Below are 6,533 nucleotides of genomic sequence, written 5' to 3'. Positions count from 1 at the left end.
TTCATCAACACAAATTACCCATACAAGGCCACTTCGAAGCTCCCCTGGAATGACTCAAATAATTTTTATCTTAAAAGATGCTTGAGCCACGGACCCACCCTCGGGCTCGTAGGTGGCGGAACACGAGCCTAGCCTGAAAAGGGCCAGTTCTCCCTTTTTTCCCATTTGAACCCCAAATTGGCTTCATCCATATGAATGACGCATACTAGGCTGCTACCAAGCATCCCTGGCATTCCTCATTTGATTTTGGGCCCAAAAAATACCCAAGCCATAGGTCCACCCCCAGGCTCATATGCGGTGGTACACGAGCCTATCTTGAAAAGGGCTAGTTCACCCTATTTTGCCCATTTAAACCCCAAATTGGCCTCATCCACACAAACAACCCACTCTAGGCTGATCTCAAGCCTTTCTGGTGATAACGCTCAAATTACACCTCTCTAATGAGAATGTAAGAGATCGTTGTCAATATATAACCCAACTAGGTTAGGTCAAATCTAATAGGGAATATGGTGTTAACTTAAGTTATTTGAGATTTAATTAACTAATAGTTGGATGTTTCTTGAAATGGGGGTTTTGAGTTTAACAAATAATTGTTTGTCACTTTATTTTCAGTATTTGTAATCAAGAGCTTATGGAAAAACCAGAATTATGTTCACTAGTGGTTTTGGAATTTGACAAATGCTAATAGTGATTCAAGATTCTCACGATAGGTAGGAACAACAGATTGTCTTTATCGAAGTTATGCCTAAATGTCTCTCATCCTACTTAAGCATTTGATTACCTAATCCTCTCAGACTTAGGGAATTTATATTCACTGGCCAGACTTCACCTCAGGTTAATTAACCTTGTTACAACGTCAATTATTAATCGGAAGTCTGGTAGATTCCAAGTCCGTATTGATAGTTCACTTCCTGCTATAATTGATTTCTTATCTCAAGTAAATCAAACCAGGTGTTATCTATCATTTGCAACCAATAGACAATAATTAAAATCTCAAAATTATCAAGGAGTCCTACTACCTTTTGAATCTTGAACACTTACCATCTTATCAAGACTTAACCCTAGATCCCACAATTCGGGTTAAAGGGATTCAACCACTCATATTGCACAAATTAAAACACCTAGTTGTACTCATACTTTGAAAGATGAACTTACAAGAAGATGAATAGTAACTAGTGATTCACAATTAGGTCACAGTACAAATCCCAAAATTTTAATGAAAATCTCTTCAAAGTTAATTGTTTTTCAAGCTAAGAAACTAGAGAGTAAAGTAACGAAATACGTGTCTCAAAATTATGTTTAGAACTCTTTTAGGAAAATCTAAACAATCCTTTAAATAGTTTACCTTAATTATGGAAACAAAATCCCATAGTTTAGGAATTGCTCGGACAAATGACGACATTTTGGGACGCCTTATCAGGAATCTGACGACTTATCACAAATGTTGTCAGATTATCTTTGCTTTTGACATTCGTTGCCTTAGGATGACAACGAAATGTGATGGCCTATTAGATATTTGACGACTTATCATGGATGTCATCACTTCTCTTCCACAGCTCCCATGTTTTGTCTTAGGCTGACGACAACTTTGATGACCTACCAATCTTTGACGGCTTATCAGGAAATGTCGTCATAATTTTCAGATGAAGTCCATTTTTTGTCGAAGGTTGACGATAAAGATGATAACTTATAATAGGGCTGATGACTTATCAGGAATGTCGTCAGCCACACTTCTTTTCTATTTTCTTTAGATTTCAACTCTTTTGCTTCCATCCTTGTTGGTTATCATACATCTAGGCTTCTACTACAAAATCAAAGATAAAACAATCAAAAATGACAAAAGTTGCTTAAGACTTTGCAATTTTTCTCAGTTAAAATCCTCAAATGTCTTAGCATCTACTCACATATCAACACCCTCAACTTAAAACAATTGCTTGTCCAGAAGCAACCTAAACACAACCAAGAGGATACAAAGTACATTTGGCAGTCAATCATCTATATCATCTTAAAACATCTTCATCATCTCCAAGGTCAATCAATTCAAGAACAACGGTGTTTATTATTGACCAACACCAATGCAACACACAGGAATCAAGATACGACATTAAATCAGCTATAACAACCATGCATATACCAATATTACACTATCCAAACAAGTTAGCACTAGTAACATATCTGGTGGTCACTCACAATAAATAAATCCCCCTTTCTTATATCAGCAATCATCTATGTAATCATAGGGACAATTAAAACACCCTCACTCTCAGAATGAAGTTCCAATCAATGTATGCCAAGTACCACAGGCTTGCCTTTATTTTCATTACCAAGGTTTTCAGACAGGTTAGCTAAAATCGCTATAGGTCTTCTCTTTGGCTTGTAATGCAGGCTAGGGGCTGGTATAATTCTTGATGATATTTAATGTGACTAAGACTCCTTGACACTACACTAGATTTTGGGTTTTCACTCATTAGCCTTTTCCACTCTTCTCTTTTTTTATCATACTTATTTAGGATGGGTGCGGTTTTTTCCACAATTACTTATTCTTTTTCACAACTTTTCTTTTTCTTGCTCTTTTTTGCTGCACCCAGATTTTTATTATTTTTATTTCTACCTTTCTTCATACTCATTCTGAATCATACACCCCTATGATAGCCACCCTAAACCTATGCTATTTTCCTGAGTCAAGGTGCATCGTGCCCAAGGAGGACCAGGGCCAAAACAGGTTCATTGTGATATAAATGGGAAAGTGACGGGTGTCATAAAAAGATATATGCTAATAAGTCTCAAAGTAGGGGTCAAGGGATATTATGCACACAGGGAAGTTAATTTAGGCTAACGGCCTGATCATTTCCTAACCCCTATCCTTCAACCTAGGTAAGACTAACCGAGCAAGTTCTGTATTTAACATAAAATAGGAAATAAGTAAGATCTCACAAGTACATGGAACACAAGTATATCACAAGCTACTACTTATTCCATTCATGCAGCTGTTTAGCACTGATTATTTCATCACTAGGACTAATTCCATACAAAGATACATGTTGGTCACACTTAAATGCAAATAACACATTTAAATACTCAGTCCATTGGAGGGGTGCTCAAAAATCACAAACATAATTTAACTGCCTCAAGTACTTGTATTTATCCTAGTCGACTACAAAATTTTACAAAAACAATTTACCCTACAACCTCAACTTAAAATCAAAGAAAAACTGAACTAAAGGTTAAGGTATACCTGGAGTAGATCAAGCACGGGGGCCATAGGTTGCTGCCATATCCTAAGCTACTCTATCTCCATTAGGAGCCTCACTCTGTTATGGTGTAGCTAGAATAGAAGTTATTGGAGGCCTACTAGTAGAGGCACCTACGACTCTCGCTCGGATGGATGCCTCCCATTTCCCATTTTCAACCAAGGACTCAATCATTGCCTTCTTCGTGTCCTCTTTTTTAGCCTTTTCCTCACCTTCTTCTCTGATTTTGTTTATTCATCACTATCAGTCCTCTCTCTCTTACCCTTGTCTTTCTTCTCACCCTTCTTCTTTTTTTCTCACTAGTTTCTCTGTGAGATCGAGCAATGGGATTTCTCCCTCAGACTCCTCAACTGTCGGATCTGCTGACACCATAAATTAGTGTTAATGTAGTTTTCCAACCTCCGATTTTACCTTGTCTAGGTCTGATCTCAATAGTGCAATCTCTGGATCTGACCTCTCTTTCGACTGCTTATTGAAGTGATTCTCTCTTTTTCATCTTCTTTTTTTCAGCCTTCTTTCTTGCCCTCTTCTCTGCTTTTATTTATTCATCACTATCAGACCTCTCTCTCTTAACCTTTCTTTTCTTCTCACCTTTCTTCTTCTTCTTCTTCTTTTCACTGGTTCCTTTGTGAGATCGAGCAATGGGATTTCTGCCTCAGACTCCTCAATTGTCGGATCTGCTGACACCATAAATTGGTGTTTCTGTAGATTTCCAACCTTTGGTTTTACCTTGTCTAGGTATGAACTCAATAGTGCAATCTCTGGATCTGAACTCTCTTTTGACTGCGGATTGAAGCGTTTCTCCAATTCATTAATCCGACCTAATAGAGCCTTGTAGGGATTAAGTCAGCCTTAACTCTCTTCTCTACCACAGCCGCAAATTTCTTGGCAAAGATTTTAAGTTGAGCCTCGCACAATTTGGATTGCTTTGCCACTCTCCTAAAATTCATAGCGTTGAAGGCAAATTCTGTGCTGAACACAATAGCTGAAGGGTTTGTCTCATTTCTGGGCATTGATTCTGCCATTGCTGAGGATGTTGGAGGTACAACTTCAGAATTTGGCATCTTTGCATTAGGTGCTAAGCTGGTACCTGTATCTGGTGGGTCTGTTTCAACCCCTGCCCATCTGTCAAGTGTCATCCTCGATTGATTTTCATCATAACTTATGGGATTGTGCATCTTCTTGGCAAGCAATTCTTCGTCCAACCCTAAAACCTTAGGCACATTTTCTGCCTTACGCAACCTCATAATTAAACAAAGGAAAGGATATGTCATATCGGGCCTTGAAACTCGAATCTTTATCTCTTCGGCGATAATCTCTCCAAAGATCAATTTAAGGTTAGCCACAATACCTATGACTAGTATTGCTCTATCATCCCCAAGAATATTTTCTCCATCCATGGGCATCATCCAGATACGTACAATACCCTACCAAAATCTTTCCTCTAAATTCATGGAGGCCTTGAAGATTCTTTCACTTTGGTTGGTCAGCCATTCAAGTTCTCCATCAGCAACCAAGACCGTTGATTTTACCCATGCTTCATCTGGGCATAGAAAGTAGGTGAAGTGGTCTGAGGAGTGAAATTTGTGCCATGAAGGAATCTGTTGATCGTTCCTTCAGAAACATCCACCATTACACCCCGTATTGAAACTTTATCTAACAAAGGACGATCCGTTGATTTCTCTCCTTCTTTACATATATTTTCTAAGCAAGCCTGATAGTTCGCATAGAACTCCCTAACTAGTGTAGGGAAAAATGAGTTTCCTCCTCTTGTAGTCCATTCCACGTTGTAGTCACAAAATTTCTGCTCCACCTCAGGATATCTGCTCAACCCTTTAGTGATGATCCTCTTTTCTTCAAATATTTGCTTTTTAACAACTCTTCTATTAGTTCTGCGAAGCCCATCAAAAAAGATTTTTTGAGCTTTAGGAATTTGCCACCTAGTGTTGTCTTGGACATCGGGGTTCGTGAATTTAACCATAGTTCCCCAAATCAGAGATTCTTTATCATCCTGTTGCTCAGTAGAAGGGGACTCAGTTGATGGTCCCTCATATTCAAGTTTTCCCAGACTCACATTCTCAAAATTAGGATGATCTGAATCATTCTTTTAAGATTCTGCATGTTCAGGATCTTGTTGCTCAGAGGCTGTCCTCTCAGAAGCTGTATGTTCAGACCTTGTTGGATCAATATCACTCTCTTCATTCTTCTCTACCTCAACTACTGGGGGTGGTGGAGGATTTTTTGGGATTATCTTCTTTCTTTGCGTTCTGAGTAGTGGCTGTTCTTTATCATAATTGGATTCCTCATAGATGAGTCTCCGAGGTACACTCTTCTGTTAATCTTTCTTTGTAGGTTTGGAGTTCTTTTCTTTGGGTGCCTTTACAAAACCTTTAGCAAGAGAAAACCCATTAGTCGACCCTCAAGAGTATAAACACAAACACATCAATCATTGAAGTTCCACACCCCTTGAAAGGGTTTATTTATGCTTCAGATCCCAGGTATGACGACATGTCTGATAAGCCATCACAGTTGTGATAGATTTTTATTAACGTCGTCTGCTCTAAACAGAATCCATAAAATTTTATAAAATTTTGATGACATGTCTGATAAGCCATCACAGTTGTGATAACTTATCAGCCATGTCGTCAAATCACGACACAACCCCTACTCGATTTTAAAATCCCATCGATTCTCATTTTTGAGGTGAGCTTTTAAGTCTCAAGCTTGCACAGTAAACCCTAATTTCTGATTTTCATACATTTGCAAGCTAAAATTGACTCAAGCTTCTTGGGAACCTTGGTTCACCTCAGTTTATTACTTACCAAGTAGAAAATTTAGGTTTTGAGCATACTTGATAGGTTACTTCAACTTTGTTATACGAGCAAGAGGAAGTATATGAAAGACGAATTCTTGATTTTGATTTCAAACCCACACACACAAGGAAGTTTTCTTTTTTCTTTTTTCTTCGATACACTTTATAAATTGGAGAGAATAAACTAAAGATGGAAACAAAATAAAACTTAATGTAAAGAGAGGAAATACGCGGAAAGGTGGAAAGACAAAGCTATGGGTCGGGTCGGATCTTTTTACCTAGGCCCAGAATTTTCTAATAGCTAATTTTAGGGCTTTTCTGATGATATTTTATGATGGCTTATCACAAGTGTGATAGCCCATCACAAATGTCGTCAGCCTTAACAGAACCTACCTCAGAGCTGAATTTCTGACGGTGAACCTGACAGCTTATCACAATTGTGATAGCTCATCACAGATGTCGTCAGGCTT

The sequence above is a fragment of the Capsicum annuum genome, chromosome 10 (assembly GCF_002878395.1).
Source record: "Capsicum annuum cultivar UCD-10X-F1 chromosome 10, UCD10Xv1.1, whole genome shotgun sequence".
NCBI lineage: Eukaryota > Viridiplantae > Streptophyta > Magnoliopsida > Solanales > Solanaceae > Capsicum > Capsicum annuum.
The sequence above is the reverse complement of the archived record's forward strand: the minus strand, read 5'-3'. Positions refer to the sequence as shown.